The sequence below is a fragment of the Chenopodium album genome, chromosome 1 (genome assembly GCF_948465745.1).
Source record: "Chenopodium album chromosome 1, dcCheAlbu1.1, whole genome shotgun sequence".
NCBI lineage: Eukaryota > Viridiplantae > Streptophyta > Magnoliopsida > Caryophyllales > Amaranthaceae > Chenopodium > Chenopodium album.
In genome coordinates, this window is record NC_137834.1 from 45,257,413 (window position 1) to 45,279,213 (window position 21,801).

Here is a 21,801-nt window from a genome sequence, read left to right on the forward strand (position 1 = left end):
TAGAGGGAACACACGGAACCCTGAAAAGGGTTGCCGCGACACGGAAAAATGCACCGTGACACTGTACACTTTAGTGTGACCCGGGGTATTTTGGTGTGACGTAGGACTGAAACAAACCTACAGGAGATAAAACGCGTTTAGGGATTACGCGGAGAAAACACAAAGCAATCCCGAGTGACGGGATGTGTAACGTGACACGGGAAGACATGCCGTGACACGGTGGAGTTTCTTTTGCGTCCAAATTCTTAAGCGCGTGGAAACGTAACGCGGAAAAGCCACGGGAAAGCACCGTGACACGGTGAAAAATCCCGTGTCACGGTACCATACCCCGTGCCACGTCATCATCTCCCATGACGCGTAGAATTTTCGGGTGAATAGAACTCGGAAACAAGCACGAGAATTCGCGTTTCACGGCACCAGGCACCGTGACACGTTGAGAATTCCCGTGTCACAGTATTAGGCCCCATGCCACGTCACTTTTCCCTGCGACGCGGTAGTTTTGTTGCATGCGCGATGATTCCAGTTTTTTACGCGTTTTTAAAATTGCATTAACTTTTTATCCGTACCTCGAAATAAGGCATATATTATATCATTGGAAATCCTATCAAGTATAATTTCCAAACCAATTGAAATTAGGTTAAAATAATTTGTAAATTTTAAGATATGTCCGTTCTAGTGAAAGGGTGTCTGTTTTAGGGCGAGTTTAGTGTTTTGCTCATATCTTTTTCGTTATAGTTCGGAATTGGGCTTATGATATATGGTTGGAAAGATTATTTCAAAGCCTATCAAACCAAATAATAATTGGATCAAATTATAAGACCAAAAAATCAGTTTCTTTTGGCTTTGCGATGTGGACAACAAAAGTGGATATAACTAGTTATGGTTTAGGGAAATGAGCTAGGAAATGGATTGGTTTATGAAATGTATTGGATAGAACATGGATTTAAGAAATCCTAATATTAAATACTCAAATTTACCAATAATGACGGTGAAAGGTTGTTCATCATCAGGTTTGGTTTTAGGGAGACATTTTTAGGTGTCTGCAGAAGCCCCCACTTTGACTGAGTTTGTAAAAACGTCAGTTTTGAAAACGATATTCAAAGTATCAATAGGGACAGAGAATGATTGAAGACGTTCTGCAATCCTAAATCACTATTTATACGCCAATACCTGTAGAAAAATATTAGTTCTACAGATAAAAGAGTATAGGGATAGAATGCTTATCTGACTCCAGTGTATCGGTGACAAATGAGTTTGGTAGTTTCCTATGCTTGAAGGAATCCACCGGATGACATTTCGTTGAGACACTTTCCATGCCTGAGTAAAGTCGATTGATGTGTTTGGTAGCTTTCTAAGCTTGAAGAAACCTACCGAATGATATTTTTCATGCTTGAGGAAAGTGGACATATGAATTTGGCGGTTTTCTATGCTTGAAGAAACTCACCGGTTGAGATACTTTCCACGCTTGAGGAAATTCAACATATGATATAATTGCTGACTTCTTTGCTTTGAGAGATGGCAACGACTTACAATTTTCCATGCTTGAGGAAAAACTTGTGTAATAAGAATGCAAGTCTCTATGTATCGAGAACCTTGTGCCATGAAATGATGGTGGTTCGATTGTCCCTTAAAGTGGGCTATAAATGGTTCTCTTGTCCCCGAACATGGATTGTAGATGGTCCGCTTGTCCTCGGACGTGGGCTGTAGATGGTTCGCTTGTCCCCGAACGTGGGCTGTAAATGGTTCGCTTATCCCCGAACGTGGGATGTATATGTTCCGCTTGTCCCCGGACGTGGGCTGTAAATGGTTCGTTTGTACCTGAACGTGGGTTGTTGATGGTCCGCTGTTCCCCGGACGTGGGCTGTAATTGAGACCTCCAAAATAAAATTTGCCAAGAGACTCGTATAGACTGTGATTGACTGGACCAACTAACTTGACCGAGTTTAACTAGTCACGACATGGCATGATATGTGTATAACTTATGGTTGTGTGTGTGTGTAGACACAAACAACCAAAAATGCAAAAGCAAAAATTTTCCGTCATTTTTGTCATGAGACGAGTGGAGAGTACAGACTTTCTCCCAAAAAAGAAAGACGTAAAAAGTGAACTTTTATTTTCGAACTTCTGTCGATGAGAAAATTTTGAAAAAGTTTTTGAACTTCCCCAAAAGAGAAGACATGAAAAAGGGAAGAAGTTTTGAACTTCCTCGTTCAGCAAGACGAAATGAATTGCATGGATTGAATTGCTTTTCTTGAAGATAATGTACGCATGATGCGTGTTCTTAGGCTAGGAGGCTAAGGACACTTACATCACGTGACATGATAGTTGAATGAACATAGGTCATGGATCTAAGCATCATATACGGTGTAAAGAAATGATCCTAAATGTCACTTATGTGTGGAAGCTAAGCAAATATATAGATGAAGTGATTATTAAGTATTACATAATGAATGTTGCTTATGGCAACGAGCTAATAACGATATGCTTTGTATAATTAAAAACCATTGATATATAAATGTTGCTAAAGCACATTATTCGATGCATGAAACAATGAATACAGCTCAGGCTAGGAAGCCAAGCAAGTATACAATGTTTCTTCTAATGAATGTTGTCTGGAAAGACGTTGAACCATGCGCGGTAGGGAAAAAAGATTTCACGATGATGGGTTCCTAAGGGAAAGATGATATGGCTATGTATGTGTAAAAGAAGTGTGTGAAAGTGATATTAAGGTGAGGCGGCAAAGGCTATGGTGAGGGAAATAGATGTTAGAAGAGTCGAGATGGTGACTCTTTAGGCTAGGTAGGCTAAATTATGTGGGTTCAAGCCCCCAAGTCTAGCTCTAGATGGATAGGGTCATAGGGAAAAGCATTGGATATTCTTTGAGTTGGACATGCATATGAATGTGGCCGCACCTCAATGTGAGGTTGCCTACGTATCCGTTAGGAATCAGACCGAACGTAGCTCTAGCCGAACTTTGCACAAGTGTATGTACACCTCAAAGAGGTATTTCAAGGGTTGTAATATGGTTGAGCTGATGGTTTAAGGAAGAAAGGGGTAAAAGGCTAAAGACCTGAGAGAAGGCCCAAGATGTGTAATTGTGAATTTGAAAATTTTTAATTTTGCAAGTTTATTTTAAACATTTTTTTTAATTTTTTTTTTTTTTGCTTTTTGTTTTTTTTTTTTCATTCTTTTGAATCAATGTGGGAAATCTCAGATCATGCGTTTCATCACTCACTTAGCATTCATGTTTCTTAGGAACGATACCAAGCACTCCATGAGAGACGCAATTTGAGACGTGTTCATATCAAAGACATAGGAACACTTGCCCTTAGGCATTGTTTTATTGTTCATTTGCTACTTTTTTTTACTTGGTTTTTGAATGTTATACAATTACACATCTTCCAGTCCCAGGGTTGGGTGAATGTGGGACGAAGAAATGAAGGCCAATCGTTAGACGAGGCTCAAAGTGGTTGATGAAGAAATGGAATGTAAGCTTGAATGGTTAATGGGGAATGACAAGTTTTGATAGGTGCCTCAAATCATTGGTGTACCTTGTGTTTAGTTCGGCAATTGATTTTTTTTTTTCTTTTTTTTTTGGCGAATGACATGATCGAATCCAAATGAAAGAAATGCTCATTGATGGAACATAGCATATAGACATAAGGAAAAGGAGAACTTATGCTAGACTTATTAGGGGAAAAGGGTTGAAACGGAAGAAAAAAAAAAGAATGTAATCTTGTATGGAAACTTGTCTTGTGTTTTGTCTTCATGGTTGCTTATGAATTACTTGTTAACGCCAACTGGGACAAGAAGTTTTTTATTTCTATTGCTTTGATTGGAAGAAAAGAAGGAAGGAATGACGTTCCCCTTATTCTTCCAACTCTTAACTAGTGATTCTTGAACTCGTGTACTATGGAACAAAATGAGCTCAATTAATGCATTAACTCAATACTCGGATTGGAAGGAATAGTGTATGAAAATATTTTGAAACCAATGGGAAATACTCCATTCATTCCTATTATGATAGAAAATGACGTATGCATGGTCCTAGTATACGATCATAAACAATATAGTGCATTACTCGAAGACAAAGTATGTGCAACGACTCAACATATGTGATTAGGTGATTTTATAAAACTCGTGGTATGATCGGATGGCTATACATGAGGACGTTGTGAAAAACAAAGGACCCAAGGACAAATAGCACGGAAGACTAAAAGACAAACTAACTTGATTAATTTTGTCCAATTTTAATGTTTATGCTATTTACTAGGTGAAAACGGTCCATTGGCAATCGTTAGTCATAAATAAGATCAACCACAATCAAAGACAAAGAACACATGTTAAAGTTAGCACAAAAATCGATCACGAGAAACTAGGAAGAGGACTAGAATTCTAGAAGAGTTAGGACTCATGGGTATGAAAAATAAATAAAAATCTATAATCCTATATTATTCGAGTTGACATAGATTAAAGGACTTGTCTTAGAATAGCTTGACAAGAAAAGATATAAAGAAAAATTAAAAGATTAAAAAAAAAATTGACGCTAAAAGACATCTAAACTGGACAGGCTGTAGTATATCGGTTATAACTTTTTATTTGTGACTCTGATTTGAACGAAACTAACTCCAAATGAAGATAAAACTCGGGGATACATATCCAAAGGTTTCACGACACACAAATCTTTCTAGAACTCCGGATATGACCAAAACAAGTTGTCTCTTCTGCAGTATACGAGAATAAAAATCCGGGTTGACTCATATTAAAAAACAAAATCTATGACTTAACTCTAAAAAAATAAAAAGGGTTTGATAAGAGAAAAAAATAACTTATAAAAGTCAATAAAAAAATGCACATATAAGCACATCGTCAAGCATGATGCAATGAAGTTCGCAACCTAAACTCAAGTTCTATGTTCCACTATGGTCAAGCTTTTGGGTGTCAAAGGGTACCATGGTTAAGAGTCGTGATGAAATCAAACTCGACTCCATGGTTTGGGTGGATTTAAAAACTCGGATGAACCCTTATTGCCATGAGCGTTTTCGGGATGATAGAGCATAAATCCCCCGGGCTAGCCACATACGTAGAACACGTACTATTGTGGAAAAATAGGTAATCTAAAATGCATATACATATGTGACAATGCCAATTAAATCGCAGGAATACAATTCAAGAATCTTTCATGTCCTTTCATCTTAATTAAATACCGATCACTCAAATCGATAAATAACCAAGAATCCTCCCCGGTGGAGTCGCCAAATTGTAGGTGTCGCTCGAAGTGCGCCTACGTTAAGCATGTTATGAATATGCTTGGCACTCATAGGAAGTGGGAATTGACATATACGATTAGGGACAAAGAAAAGTAGGGAGCCGTCAACATGTTTTTCATGAACTTGTAAACCGTTCACGGATCATAAAAGGCAACAACGAATAAGGGACAATAAAAGGCAACAACGATTGACCCGTGAAGGTTACGCCCCATTCATAATCCATGAGATTACTAACTCCATATAGTTATGAACCATGAAAGGAGGATGGGGGATGATGGTACGAAGTGATCATGGAGTCACATTCACTCGTATTGACCTCTACTCGATTCTTATAGTGAAAAGTGTTTCTTGCAATCTCAAAGGCATACAAAAAAAAAATATTCAATTTTCTCCAAACTATTACTAATCTAAATTGGTTGAATATTAATGCAACATATAATTCTAATTATTAGTAATCACTTGATTAAATAACAAGATTAAAAAGGAACCTAAACCAGTTGTCTAAATTATCTAATTAGGCGTGATTTTCAATTATATATTCCCTTTAACATGCAATATGGTGATCAATAAATAATAATAGGATAAAAATTAATATCGGAAACAATTTAACAATAATAGCGTTAGTCAAATCAAATAGTAATAATAACCCTAATCATGATACTAGCAATATAAAAATAAAATAAGAGTAATTAAATTAATTAATTACTCACATTCCACACGTTCCTTTAAATTGCCACATCATGAATAAATTATTAGTAACTTCAATAAAAAAATATAAATCAAATGGAAATTAATTTAAATTAAATAAAAAGTAGAGGTTATTTAGTTCAAACTCTCAGTTAATTATACCTTTCACGCCTTGGTTTAAGGACAGAACCTCGGGTCGAGTATGGACTCCTTGGAGTGCTTAAGGAAAGAATGGTGTAAATAGGAATTTAGGTTTAAGGCTTAGAATATGAGAGAGAGAGAAGAGAATGATTTTTGGTGTAAAAGAAAAAAAGATAGAAGGATTTGATGCCCCGAACTGCAGAAAGGATGGGGGTTTTTATAGGGAAAATGGGTAGAAGGAACACACGGAACCCTAAAAAGATAAAAACCCTAAAAAAGGTTGCCGCGACACGGCAAAATGCACCGTGTCACGGTACACTTTAGTGTGACCCGGGGTAATTTGGTGTGACGCGCGACTTAAACAAACCTACAAAGGATAAAACGCGTTTAGGGATTACGCAGAGAAAACACGGAGCAATCCCGTGTCACGAAATGTGCACCGTGACAAGCGAAGACACGTCGTGACACGGTGGAGTTTTTTTGCGTCCATATTCTTAAGCCCGTGGGAAAGAAACGCGGAAAAGACATGGGAAATCACCGTGGCACAGTGAAAAATCCCGTATCACGGTACCATACCCCGTGCCACGTCATCATCTCTCGTGACACGGGGAATTTTCGCGTGAATAGAACGCGGAATAAAGCACGTTAATCTCGTGTCATGGCACCAGGCACCAAGACACGTTGAGAATTCCCGTGTGACAGAACCAGGCCCCGTGCCACGTCACTTTTCCCCGCGACGCGGTAGTTTTTTTCCCTGCGCGACGATTCCAATTTTTACGCGTTTTTAAAATTGCGATAACTTTTGCTCTGTAACTCAAAATAAGGCATATAATATATTATTAGAAATATTATCAATTCTAATTTCCAACCCAATTAAAATAAGGTAAAAAGTATTTGCAAATTTAAATATATGGTCGTTTAAGTGGAAGGGTGTCGGTTTTGGGCCGAGTTTAGTGTTTTGCTCATATCTTTTTCGTTATAGCTCGGAATTGGGCTTATGATATATGGTTGGAAAGATTACTTCAAGGCCTATCCAACCAAATAATAATTGGATCAAAATTATTATACCAAAAAATCAGTTTCGATCGGCTTTGCGATGTGGACACGAAAAGTGGATAACCAGCTATAGTTTAGGGAAATGAGCTAGGAAATGGATTGGTTTATGAAATGTATTCGATAGAACATGGATTTAAGCACTCCCAAAATTAAATACTAAACTCGACCAATAATGGCGGTAAAAGGTTGTTTATCACCAGGTTTGATTTTGGGGAGACATTTTTAGGTGTCTACAATGAGACTTGAAAGATTCTTGAAAAATATTCTTGTGATTAATTTGGCATTTTTGCATAAGCATAGACTTTTTAACGTCGTATTTAGGTCTGTCCTGTAAGAAAAATTGAATAACTTGATTGCGAACGAAGGAAAACAGGGCACCAGTCAGATTTTCTTACTACCGCGCCACGGCAGATGCTGCCGCGTCACGGCGTTGCGCACCGTAAGACGGTGTACTGCACCGTGACACGGTACATTCTGCCGTGTCACATTAGTTTTTAAATCCGTCCAGTGGCTTATTTTCACTTCTCACAGTCAACTTCCTTCGGTTTTTCTAAAAAAACGTGTGTGTTCTACATACGTCTTAGCCCCGGGGGATTTAAGCTCTGTCAACACAAAATACACTTATGGCAATAAGGGTTCATCTGAGTTATTAAATCCACCCAAACCATGGAGTCAAGTTCGATTTCATCATGAACTCGCGGAGCCGCCCGTTGGCATACACCCTCAAGGGAGGTTTCCTTGCTAACGCGTCCAAACTCTTAACCATGCTACCCTTTTGACACCCAAAGCTTGACTAATAGTTGAACATAGATCTTGACTTTAGGTTGCGAACTCTTTTTACATCATCGTGACTAAATGCTACGTGGTTTATTTGGTGCTAATCCACATGTGTTTGCTCATTTTGTTTAACCTATGACCGAGGGTTTTTATTTTCACATAGTAATTAGTACGGACTTAAAATTGGTTTATGAAATGTATTGGACCATTTTATAACCGTACTTTAGGAGGGTCTTGTGCCGTTTTTTGTTTCGTTTTTTTCCGGAGTAAGTCGGATGGTATCCTCCCATACTTTTTTGTAGAAAATAAAAAAAATTCGAAAAAAAAAATTCGAAAAATTTATGCTTTTTCCTTTTCCGGATGGGTTAAGGTTAAGTCTAGTCATTAAATGTGTGTTTGTTTCAATGTCACAGCACTTGGTCAAGAAGCAAGGTTCGAGTCAATACCTCAAAAACCTCTTATACCAAAGAGGAGTAAAAGGAAACCACCACAATCATCTCCACAAAGTCCGTCTCCATTATACTTCCAACCAATGGCTACTAAGGAGGATATTGAGAACATCAACAGGACCATTGAGATGTTGTCTATCATGATGCAAACACTCACCACCAGGGTCAGCACGGTAGAGCAAGACAATCAAAACAATGTCACTACCGCTGCAATGGACAAGATCAAAGCACAGATGAGTAAGATCTCTGAAGAGTTCACTTATGTGGAGCAACCTGTCACCTCTTTGTCCATAAGAGACAAGCTTCCCGAAAAGTATTCAACAGCTGACATTCCCAAGTTCAAGCCTACCGATAATCCGCTGTTCCATTTGAAGACTTTTTTCTGCGACCATGGCTCTTAAGGGATTAGATGTGACACTCTTCCCTACTGTGTTCCCTTTTTCCTTAGAGCATTCTTATCAACAGTGGTTCTACTATTTGGAATCCAAACATGTTGCGACTTGGGAGGATATTACTGAAAGCTTCATGAACCGTTACAAGTGTAACATTCAAGCCAAGACTTCTGAACGTGAACTCTCCATTATCAAACAGAAGGAGAATGAAGGCTTCACTACTTATCAAAGCAGGTGGAGAGAAACAACTGCACTCTTGGTTGATCCCCCCAAGGAGAAAGAGATGGTTCGCCTATTTATTGCAAATCTGATTCATAAGTACAAGCAGCACTTGAAGTATCTACCTTTGAATACCTTCGAAGTTGTGTACAATATTGGGATCAATATCGAAGATGAACTAATGAAGACTGCTGGTAGCAACAACAATAACAACAAAACTTGGAAAAACAAGAAGAACGACACTCCTTCTTCTTCGTCTTCCAAGCCCAATAATGCTACCAATAACGTCAATGTCAATGATGTGTTAGCTCTTAATGCTCCCACTCAAGGATTCCAAAGGCAAAGGTGGGTTTACACACCTTTGGGAATGATCTACAATGCTGCTTTTGATCGCTTGCATAGTCAAGGACTGATTATGCCAATTGGACCATTTCCAGAACCTCGACCAGAGAACAGAACTGCTAGCTACGACCCCAATGCTCATTGCAAGTTTCATCAAGGCAAAGGTTATACTACTGAGAAGTGCTGGAGGTTGAAGGATGCAATCCAAGACCTGATTGATTCTAATCAGCTTTCTGTCCCTCCGGGGGGCAAGAAGCCTAATATTCAAATAGGTCCCTTTTTCTGATGCTTTGGTTATCATTAGAGATGAAGTCTCCTTTGATCCATCAATACTCATTCCACCTGTGAATGAACCTCTACCCAAAGTTGTATTTGTTTCAAACTGTGAAGAAGTGAATGGAATTTGGGATAGTGACGATGAAGACATCTATCTCAAAGATATAGCCTGTCCATCTCTTGGAACTAGTGAAGATGTTTAGGGATACCTTGAGGTAAAGGTTCTCACCAGGAATGGATGGTTGCAACAACCTAGTCCACCTCCACCTCCACCGCAATCACAACCAATAGTTGATCCCATCAACCCTGTGAACAACGATGTGATCAAACAATACAAAATAATAAGGTCGAAATGAATGTATGGAAGATTTTGGCCACCTCTCACGAGCATTGGAAGGCTGCGATGAATGCTCTGGTGAAAATAGGAGTTGATAGTGATATGACTCCTCAAAGGCTGGTCAGCTTTTTCACTACTAAATTGCCAAGTACCAGTAATCTGATTTCCTTCTCTAACAAGGATCTGCCCCCGAAAGGGTACCAACATAACAAGGCGTTGCACCTCACTGTGGTGTGTAGGCAAACGAATGTTCTTATGAGCCTGGTTGATAATGGATATACAATCAATGTATGCCCACTCCGCACTGCAAAGAAGTTGGGCATAAAGGATGAAGAATTGATCCCCTCTACTCAAGGGATTCGTGCTTACGATAATACTCGCCGTCAAGCCGTGGGTACTATTATGCTAAGTATAACAACTCAAGCCATTGAACGTCGCACCAAGTTTTAGGTGGTGGACATTAAGGCTTCTTACAATCTGCTGTTAGGTTGTCCTTTGCTACATGAGCTAAAGGCGATACCATCGTCGTTGTACCAAAAGGTGAAATCTATAGTTGGAGGGGTCCCAATTACCATTGACATTCAAGTTATTGATACTCCCATTGTCCATGTCGAACATGACGAGGAAGCTGATGATCACTGGGGATTTTTGTTGGACGATGTTCTCATGATCGAAGAAGAGGAGAAGTGTCCCCTCGACTTTGATCCTTATTCGAACACCAATGTCAATGCCATTATGAAGAAGCAAGAGCATTTCCCTAGAATGACCCTTGGGCTTAAAAAGAAAATGGCTAAACTTTAGGGCCATCCTAGTGCACCTAAGAAGGATACTTTTGGCTTGGGATTCAAGACAACTAAAGAAGATATGAAACAGAAGCTAACTAAACCGTTCACGGATCATTAAAGGCAACCACGAAAAGGAACAACGAAAGGCAACAACTATTGACCCGTGAAGGTTACACCCCATTCATGATCCATTAGATTACTAACTCCATATTGTTCGGAACCACGAAAGGAGGATCGGAGATGATAGTACGAAGTGAGTCATGGAGTCACATTCGCCCGTATTGGCCTCTACTCGATTCTTATAGTGAAAAGTAATTTCTGCGATCTCAAAGGCATGCAAAAAAAGATTCAATTCACTCCAATCTATTATTAAGCTAAATTGGTTAAATATTAATGCAACACATAATTCTAAAATTTATGTGATCACTTGATTAAACAACAAGATTAAAAAGGAACCTAAACTGGTTATCCAAATTATCTTATTAGGCGAGATTTTCAATTACATATTTCCTTTAAACATGAAATATGGTGATCAACAAATATAATAAAAATCAACATTAATATTAGAAGCAATTTAATGATAAATCCAATAACATAAAATCATTAGAAAAATAATAGAAATAAAAGGAACATAATTCTTACTTTGATTTTGTTTGCTTGCAACTATAAAATATTAAACGAGTTAGTAACTTCAAGGAAAATTAATAAAGCAATAATTAAATTAAATAGAGTTAATTTAGGGCCAAACCCTCAAACAGTTCTAACTTTCACGCCTTGGTTTAAGGACAGAACTTCGAGTAAAGTATAGAATCCATGGAGTTCTTGAAGAGGGAACTTTGAAAGAAGAAGTGTAGGCTCGTGTTTAGGCTAAAGCATAGAAGAGAGAAAAAGAGATTTAATTCATGCCCCGTACATCGGGGGTATTGTAGGGAATAATTTCAAGCTTTAATCCCATTAGCTTGAACCCCACTGTGATCATACACTAAAGTATGGTGGCGTCCAAAAGGGAAGAAGATAGAGCAAAAGAGTCGCCAACAAGTTTTTTTAAGAACTTGTAAACCGTTCACGAGGTGAAGGTTACACCCCTTAACGATCCAAGACATCGTCAACTCCATAAGGTCTAGAACCAAATAAGGGTTCGGCGATGAAGGTACAAATCCAACCTAAAAGAGATTGAACCTGCCCTAATAATAGGCCTCTACTTTATTCTGATCGTATTCATGTGCGCTTTTTAATTAACATGCAATCAATAGGATTAACCCTAAACCTGTTTAATCTATGTTGGTTGAATATTAATGCAAAAATAAATCTATTATTGGCGATCACTTGAAGTATAATCACAATTAACCCTAACAAGATTATTAATTAACTTATTATGCGTGATTACAAGTACTAAATTCCTTTTAAACGTGCATAAAAGGTGTGATCAAGCAATGAAGAATAAATATCAAGCAACATAATAAAATAATAAACATGAATAATAATAATCATCTTCAAAATAATAATAATAATAATATTCATAATCATCATAAATTATAACAATTATAATCATAATCATGTTCATGTTAATATTAAAGCATAATAATAGCAAGATCCTAGGCATGATACTAACAAGATTAATAACAAACCCTAGCATGTCACTAAGCAATAAAAATCAAATCTTTAGCCCTAACATGATGCTAACAATCATAAATATTAGGAAGAACATAGGAAGCATCATAGCAATCATATTTAATATTAAAATTACCCTAGACATGATACTAGGAATATCATAATAACAATGTAAACATGATTTTTACATCATAATATCAATTAAAACCATTAAAGTACTTACTTTTATGCTTTGTACCTCTTTTTAATAACAAAATACACACGTTAGTAACTTCAAGGAAAATAATAAACAAACAACTAAATTAAATAACTGAAAGAGAGATTAGGGACCAAACCCTAAGAAATTAAACCTTTCACGTCTAGGGCGAAGGCAACTTCGAATATGGCTAGGTGTTTCTAGATCTTGTGAATGCGGAATTTTGTATGTGAAAACAAGGTTTAGAAAAGAGAGAAAGAATTGAAAGATTAAGAGAATGCTAATTAAAAGCTGATTGTAGATGAGAACTTGTGAATGATGAGAATTGGTGACTGAAAAAGGAGTTTTTAATACGCAATTTATAGAGAAAATCAACTAAAAAAGATAAAATAAACAAAACAGAGTCTGACGCACAAAAAACAGAGTTGGCGCAACCCCTGGCTAATTGGCGCTAGGCACCAACACCAGCGTCAGGCGCCAATGCCTGGGGTCAGGCGCCAAGCCTGGTTTTAACGCGTTTTCGAAAATCAGATAAGTTTGCCGTACTGGAGGGTAAAATCATATAATTTCCTCGAAAATGCTATTTGATTTTAATTAAAACTTTAAAAAGTCAACAAAAAGTCAATTTATCAATGCTAATTGAATTAAGAATGAAAAGAACCTTCTAGAAGAATCTAGAACACTAAAACCATTCATAAATGGATTAGGAATGATAAATCATATTAGGCCCTCCCCTAGATCATTGGGCCGCATATAAAGCTCAAACCGGGCCTAGTTTAGTAAATTGGCCATAACTTCCTCAATATTTATCGGAATTGGGCTTATAATATATAGTTGGAAAGCTCTTGGCAAGCCCCATCCAACTACACTACTATTGGACCCATATCATGGACCAACCAAACTGGATTGGCTTTTTTCTTAAAATAAGTTTTCAAAAACAGAGAGAAGAGAAAAGAAATTAAAACTTTTCGCAACACTAGACTTTCCACACTTTCACTTCATTCGATAATGATTCGACGTGAGAGGTACTCATCACTGGGTTTGGTTTTGGGGAGACACATTTGGGTGTTAACAGAAGCCCCCACTTTGACTGAGTTTGGAGAAATGCGAGTTTCGAAAACAAAAGTCAAAGTATCGATAGGGACGGAGAATGATTCAGAACGTTCTGCGATCCTAACACTCTTGTAACGCCGATACCTGCAAACTAACGTTAGTTAAACAGATAAAAGAGTTAAGAAACGCATATGTTGCACTGTCGAGCACACGTCTCTAAAAGTAACCGATTTGCTGCTGCTTTACTGTTGTTTTGATGACCTCCTGCAAGCTAGAGAATGCCATCCCTCTTGAAAACTGCTACGCCTGTAACTGCTTCCAAATTGGAAGATTGCTTCGCCTGAAACGATCCTCCTCCGCTATGATAATATTCCACGTCCAAGGGAATACCATCGAAGATTGCTTCTCTTGAAACAAATCCTCATCCGCATTGATAATATTCCACGTCCAAGGGAATACTATCGAAGATTAATTCTCTCGAAACAATCTCCATCCGCATTGATAATATTCCACGTCCAAGGGAATACTATCAAAGATTATTTCTCTTGAAACAATCTACATCCGCATTATGACCATCTTCCATGCCTAAGGGAACATGATCGAAGACAACTTCGCCTGAAATTACCTCCAGTTGTTTGTGACAACTCTTTGCAAGCTAGGGAATGCCGTCGAAGATATCCTTACTTGAAGTCATCCTCATTTGATGCGATAATTTTCCAAAGGAAATTACCGAAGACCCACGCCTATCTATCTTTAAAATTTCGCCTGAACTTTGCTTCCGCTATGCCTGTACGTCGGTGCTTCTGCTGCTTTGAACCTGTATGTCGGTGCCTTTTGCTACTTCGAACTATTATGTTGGTGCCTTTTGCTTTTGAACCTATATGCCGGTGCTTTTTGTTAATGAGCCAATGCCTAGGCGCTTTATGCTAAGTGAGACGATCTTTTATTAGGTCGATCACTTTACGTAATCAAGTCGATTACTAAATCATGTCAAATTGCTTAGAGGGGCTAACTGGCATACCAAGGAACCAAAAAATATGTTGCAGAAAGGTAGAACAACCTCACCAAGTGGTTGGGTGCTATGGCGCCACTTAAAAGTCATCAGCGCCACTTAATTAGTCTTAGTGCCAGGCGCTGAGATTGGCGCCAGGTGCCAAGCCTAACTTTTGACGCCAATGCATAGGGCTTGGCGCCATCACGAGGATTTCCTTAAATACCCCTTTCCTCTTCATTTTGCGGGCTGCTCGTCGCGAAATTGCTCGAAAAAATCCGAAAACTTCAATTGCTCGGTTCTTGCTCGTTTCTCAACTGAATTCGCTCAAATTTGTTGCAAATCAAATCTCTTTTCATCTATTTTCCTGATCTATTTAAGTTTTATTCAAACTCACATCGGTTTTTATGAATTTTTGGCACGCTTATTAACGAATTTCATGTAAATTCGAAATTTATAATGCTCAATTTGCTTTGTTTGTCAAGTTTTATGCCATGAAATTGCTTGATTATGTTTGTATATTGCTTTGGGAGTAATTTGAGACTTGTTTGACTCAATTTGGTAAAGAAATGAGCAATTTGCCAATATTGGACCTCTTGAGGTCGTGAAGAACAATGTGACTTGTTCTTGATGTTTTTGCTAGCAATTCTTGTCCAATTTGTCACAATAATTACTATAGTGTTGCAAGAACTTGTGTGATTGCTTGAAAAATGTCGTTATGTTCAATTTGAATTTGTGCTCTGTTTTAGTACTACGTACTCTGTTTTTTGCGAACATAGTATCATGCGGCTAGGTGAACCTTAGATACTATAGAACCTTAATTTATGATGATTTTGCACAATGTAGCATGGCTAGACAACGAGGTTCGGGTTCACGGTCCTTAAATACCCGACGGGTGCATGAGCCCGTAGAGGACGACGTCACACCTTCTACTTCGCTTGGTCGACTCCCTGAGTGGGATGAGCGGACCCTGTTCTTCGCCCCCGTCCACCACATTTCTGAGAGGGCGAGACGAGGCATCACCGTCGGGAGGATGCGCTATCACGGTTCCGGCTGTGATGGTTTGGGCGATTTGTACAAGATGTATATCGCCGGGGATCTTGAGACGAGACTCCTATGGGAGTCTTGTGGACTAACTATCTTGTTCGAGACCTCTGAGGCTATGGTTGCCTCCAGCGGGGGTCATCACGTAGTGCGCGCTTTGGTGGAGTTCTTCTGGGACACCACCAACACTTTCCATTTCCCTTGGGGCGAGATGATGGTCACCCTACGGACTTCAGTCTCATCACAGGACCGGAGTTCAACTCTGTGCCACTGCCGTTTGAAAGTGGGATCGACGTCTTTTCTTCGGAGGTCGAGGAGCCGTTGGGGCCGATCGGTATTCGGGCCCGAGCTGAGGTCGAGACGACTCAGTTTAGTGCTAGGGGAATTCGCCGCTCGACGCTGGCAGCGGCCTTTGATGACGATGCGACCACCTGAGAGCAGCGGGTGCGCATCTTTGCGCTGATGTTGTTGTCAGGGACATTTTCCCCTGACAAAGGTAGTAGGGCATTGCTTTACTATCTTCCTGTTGTCCGTGATCTTCATCGGATCGGGACTTATGACTGGGCCAGCTTGGCCTATGCTGACTTCGTTCGTGCGTTGAGGGACTCGTGTCGACACCGGTCCTTTGGGACGAACATTTCTTTGTCTGCCTTTTGGAAGGTCGTAGAGGTAAACATTATTCCCTATAAAGTTTAGCTCTACATTTTAGCTAGCATTTACTCACAATTTTAACTCCTTGTAGATCTGGTTCTACGAGCACTTCCCTTCTGCTGCGCCGGCGAGACCATCGCCGCGCGGATTTCCAGTGAGTGCCTCTTGGGGCGGCCGACACGTGGATATGTCTACTACACATGTCCGGAACTAGATCATCGCGGTATGACTTTTATTGTTTATTTGCTTTTCCGCGATGCTTTTAGGTATACTTTCGCCTGATTGATGTTCTTTGTAGGGGCCTGAGGTGGTGTACCGGCCGTGGGGCGGTTGGACAGTCCCTGGGTTAGCCGCGCAGTATTCTGCTGAGCGTCGCTATTTCTTGGGAACTTACGGGGCGATCACGTACTTAGGAGAGAGGGTTGCTAGATAGCATTCCTCTTATGTCTTCGTCGTCCCTGCTCCTCCACCACGTCATATGTTCGGCGACGCGCAGTTGTTGAGCATGTCTGAGGGAGCAAGTACCCCTTGGCGGTCTTACGTGATCCTTGGGCGGTGCTATGCTGAGGAGCTACTACCTTTGTTGGCTCCGGCCCCCGTACCGGCTGAGGATGTGAGGGTAAGATTTTTCAGCTTTTACTTTCCATGAAGTAGCCCCCAAGTAATGTTTTACTGACTTTTTTGTTTTATCAGGACGGTGCTGCTGAGTTCGTGCCATCCCGTATGTCCATCCACTACCAGGGGACATATGGGCCGATCGAGGAGATGATTCCTTCGGCTCCCGAGGGCGAGCGCTTCGTAGAGCGGTCGATTCCTCACCACCAGACTCGAGTAAGCCTAGTTATTCACAATTTTTGTCCATATATCCTGCATGTTTACTTACTTATTTCTCTAACAGTTTTCACGCTAGGTGGTTTCGGCAATGGCACAATGTATAGATGCCTTCCGGAGCCAGCTCGTCCGGATGAGGAATGCAGCCACCTGCCGTCAGGACGACGCCATCCGAGAGGTAGTCTTTCTTTACATATATTTTGCATTACCGCTTCAATTTTGCCTTATTTCTGATTTCATTCTTTTTATAGGGCCAGTCTATTGCTTCTCACACCCGCACGAGACCCGAGGTGCGGAGGGATCCGGCGAGGTCTAGCTCGAGACGTCGTTGTACTTCGTCAGGGGGTAGAGGTGGTCGCTCTGAGGCTGCTCGTGCTGACGTTGTAGAGGGCTCGGGATCTTCCTCTGAGGGTGCTCATGCTGCACCGGTAGGAGAGGCTGCCTTGGCTTTCAGAGGTGGTGGGATGTACGAGGTAGGCTCATCATCGCAGCAGCCTCCGCAGCCTCAGCCTCAGGTTAATCTTCCTCTTCCCACGGAGACTGGAGCTGGAGCTGGAGCTGGTGGAGAGGTGACTCCTCGTACGTCGCAATTTTATGATATGATGGGTCTACGTCCTCCAGCGCCGTAGTTTGTTCATGTGTATATAATATTTTGACTTTTCATAGAACTTTGCCTTAGACTCATTATTTTTAGACACATTTTATATATTTATGCTATTATGAGTTTATTTGTTTGTTATTATTATGTCTATGTTTGTGTGTGCAAGAGAAGTGTGACAAAAAATTTTGCGCAAAAATTCCGCCATTTTTATTATTGATGGAGGGTATCCGACTCTCTCCCCCAAAAAGAGAAAAAAAAAAGGAAAAAATCAAATAAAATGTCGGGTATATATATAAAAAGAAAAAACTTTGAAATGAATCTAGATAAAATCCAAAAAAAGAATAATATAATTAATATAATAGCTATTTTAATTAATTAAGAAAGAGGATAAAAAAAGATGTTTAGGAAAGATAAACGGAGCCATAAAGTCATTAGCCGACTCGAGTGTAGGATTAAAAACGCAAGTTAAGCAAGCGCGTCCGATGTGACAACTTGGCGCCAGCTGGCGCCACAAAATGGCGCGTGGCGCCAAGCGCTACACTTGGCGTGTGGCGCCAAGCGCTGACGGCTGGCGCCAATTACGGGATTTGACGCCAATTGACGCTGATGTCGTATTTCATTCTGATTAAAACTTCTCGCAATTTGTGTATAATTAGCCCCCTACCCAGCCGATTCTTCTCATAATTCCAGCGAATAAAATAATTCTTTGCTTTAGAAAAAATATAATCATGTCTTTAGTCACCAAAACCTTCACCCAATACTCTCATGAATGTTGATCTCTTAATGCTAGGGAGAGAAAAGAATTAGATTTATTTCACTTGGGGGGAATTTATGGCATCAAAGGGGTAGATCTTGACTTAGATTTCATACATACCGCACTAGAATTTTGGAATGTTGATACTCATTGCTTTAGAATAGGGTATGATGAGATTAGCCCTTTGCCAGAGGAATTTGGTGCTATTTTAGGCTTCCCTGCAATATACCTTATATTAATCCCTAGAGTAGATGCATATTATTATAAGGATTTTGAGCACTTCTTTAATTTAAAAGAAAGGGATTTATCAAAAATAGTAGATGGCAACATAGTGAATTTGAAAGAATTTGCACGCCATTATTTTGATAAACCTCTTTCTGAATCATTTCATATATATAGAAGAAGGGTGTTCTTATTTTGCATGCTTAATCAATTTTTTCTTAGTAGTGGTAAAAATAATGAAGGTCAATCAAATTTAACCACTGTATTAGAACAAATTAAATCGGGGAGAAATCCAATGCCATTGATGGTTGGAGAGACTATGATTAGTCTTGATGAATTGAAAAGGGACCCAAAAGCACCTTTTAGCAGTTCTCAAATTTTATTACAAGTAGAAAAATAATATTTTTAATTACAGAAATCAAAAAAATATATTTTTGTATTGTAATAATAATTTAATTGCATTGCAATTTTTTACGGATGTGGCTAATGAAAAGGCTAGAATTAATTAGCCCTCCGGACGATATTGAGAAGTATACTCCCAATTGTTTGGTGAGAAGAAAGAAACGTTTCCCTAAGATTGGACGCCATGGGTGGAGAAGGGTCTTTGAATCTTGCAATTTTGCTATCAAGTGGGTCGTCCCATGGTGGAAAATAGAAAGGATGGTTGGTTTCAACAAGCAACCTTTCTGTCGTCTTCCAAGCTTGTCTCGTGTGACTTATTATTACCCCTACAGGGTAAAAAGACAATATGACTTGCTTCAGAATATTCCTTCCGGGGATCTTCGTCCTCCCTATAAGTACCCTGTTTCTCAAGAAGTGGACAGATTTAATGCTTACTGGAGTGCTAGACCTTTATGAGAAGTGATTACCCAAAAGGTTCCTCCTTCTTTGCCCAATGATGTGAAGAAGTGGTTGCTGAAGAAACCTTCGAAGGATTCGAAGAAAGATCAGGGTAAAACTGATGTGAAGAGTCGTCTAGGTGACAGGGTGATTCTTGCCAAGGAACGCCTAGGTGCAAGAATTGAATTCAAAATCCCTGCAATGCCTAGGAAGAAAAGTGCTACCAAAGATAAAGGGAAAAGGAAAGCTAACACCACAGATAAAAAAGCTTGGGCGGAGAAAAAGCATGGGGTATTAGCTGAAGGGGAGACTATCTACTCTAAGATTGAATGTAGGTCCTCTAAAGGGTGCCTACTAGCTAAAGTTATGGATGAGAAGGAGGAAGCAGACAAGAATTGGAAAAGGGCTAGAAAAGAGAAGAAATATTAGGAGCATTACTTAGCTTTAGTTTATTATTTTTTATTTAAAGTTAATTTATTTCATCTTTATTTAAATTCCATCAATAATGTAATTTTATTTTATTAATGAAATTTCAGCTTTTAATTAAATTATTTACTTAAAATTTATTTTATTAAAGCAATGAAAACCGAAAAATTAATTTTCCAGAAATTCTTCGAGTACGGAAGTCGAAAATATTCTGAAAAACACCGAGATTTGCCCAGAATTTATTTTGAAATTGGTGCAACTTATTTGCGATTGGCGCCTGCTAGCGCCAGGCGCCAATTCCATCAGCTGGCGCTGATTGTTGTTGGCTGGCGCCAGGCTCTTTTCTGCGACGCCAATAACTCGCCGATCTTCTGTTGAATTTTTAATTAATTCTGGAACGCGGAGATGTCGAAAAATAAAGTGGCCGCACCCGTAAAGGGTTGCCTACGTATCCTTTCTTAAGGAATCAGGCCGAACGTAGCTCTCTTGAGTATCCTACTCAAGTAATTATGGATAGTATTTCTTATGTTGGTCAAGATTTGTTATGTTCGAGAATTCATTGCCATCCATATCAGTTAGTTTTGCTGCACCTCCTGACAGGATTGTTTTAACAATGTAGGGTCCAGACCAATTAGGTCTAAATTTACCCCTTGGATCTAAAACATTTTTCCTTAGTGCTTTTAACACCAAGTCTCCTACTTTGATATTTCTTGTCTTGACCTTCTTATTAAAATGTCTAGCCATACGAGTCTGATAACACTGAGTGTGATGTAGAGCTTCTAGTCGTTTCTCATCGAGTAGAATCAATTATTCATATCTTGCCCTAGTCCATTCAACTTCATCGAGTTTACTTTCCAGTGCAATGCGTAGAGATGGTATTTCTAGTTCGATAGGTTGTACGGCATCCATTCCATATACCAAGGAAAATGGCGTATTTCCTGTTGATGTACAGATTGACGTGCGGTAACCCCATAATGCGAAGTGAAGTTTGTCAGGCCAATCCTTATAATTTTCCGTCATTTTCTCGATGATAGTCTTTAAATTTTTATTAGCTGCCTCGACTGCTCCATTTGCTTGAGGTCTATAAGGGGAAGAATGATGATGTTGAATGACGTATTTTTGAAGCAATTATTCACATTCGGCTTGAAAGTGAGTTCCATTGTCACTTATCATTTCATGTGGGACTCCGTATCGACAAATAATATTTCTCTCGATAAAGAGTGCTACATGTTTTGCTGTGAGTTTAGTGTATGATTGCGCTTCGACCCACTTTGTGAAGTAATCTATTGCTACTAGAATATATTCGTTGCCTCCTGTTCCTGGGGGAGTGGTTTTGCCAATGATGTCAATTCCCCATGTAGAGAATGGCCATGGCGATGTGTAGGTGTAGAGCAAGGATGGAGGGACATGTTGTAAATTGGCATAAATTTGGCACTTAGGGCATCTTTTTTCATATTGATGGCAATCTCTATTCATTGTAGTCCAATAATATCCTTCTCGCATTATCTTCTGGACTAGCATTTTGCCATTTATATGAGTGCCACAAATTCCTTCATGGAATATTCTCATTGCTCTTTGTGCATCCTTCTTTCCTACACATAGGAGAGCTCAACCTTTAGGTACCCTTTTATGTAGCTCGTTGTCTATGAGTACATATTGGGAAGCCAAAAGCCTTAATGCTCGTTTTGCTCTTTTGTCAGCATGAGGAGGGTATTCTCCTTTGGTGACATAATTGAGTATGTCCGTGTACCACGGTTCTTCTTCTTCTTCTTCGCCTTGGACTACTTCATCGTCTTCTATAGCCTGGATATATGCTGTTTTGTGCCTTTTTTCTATAGTTAGAGGCATTG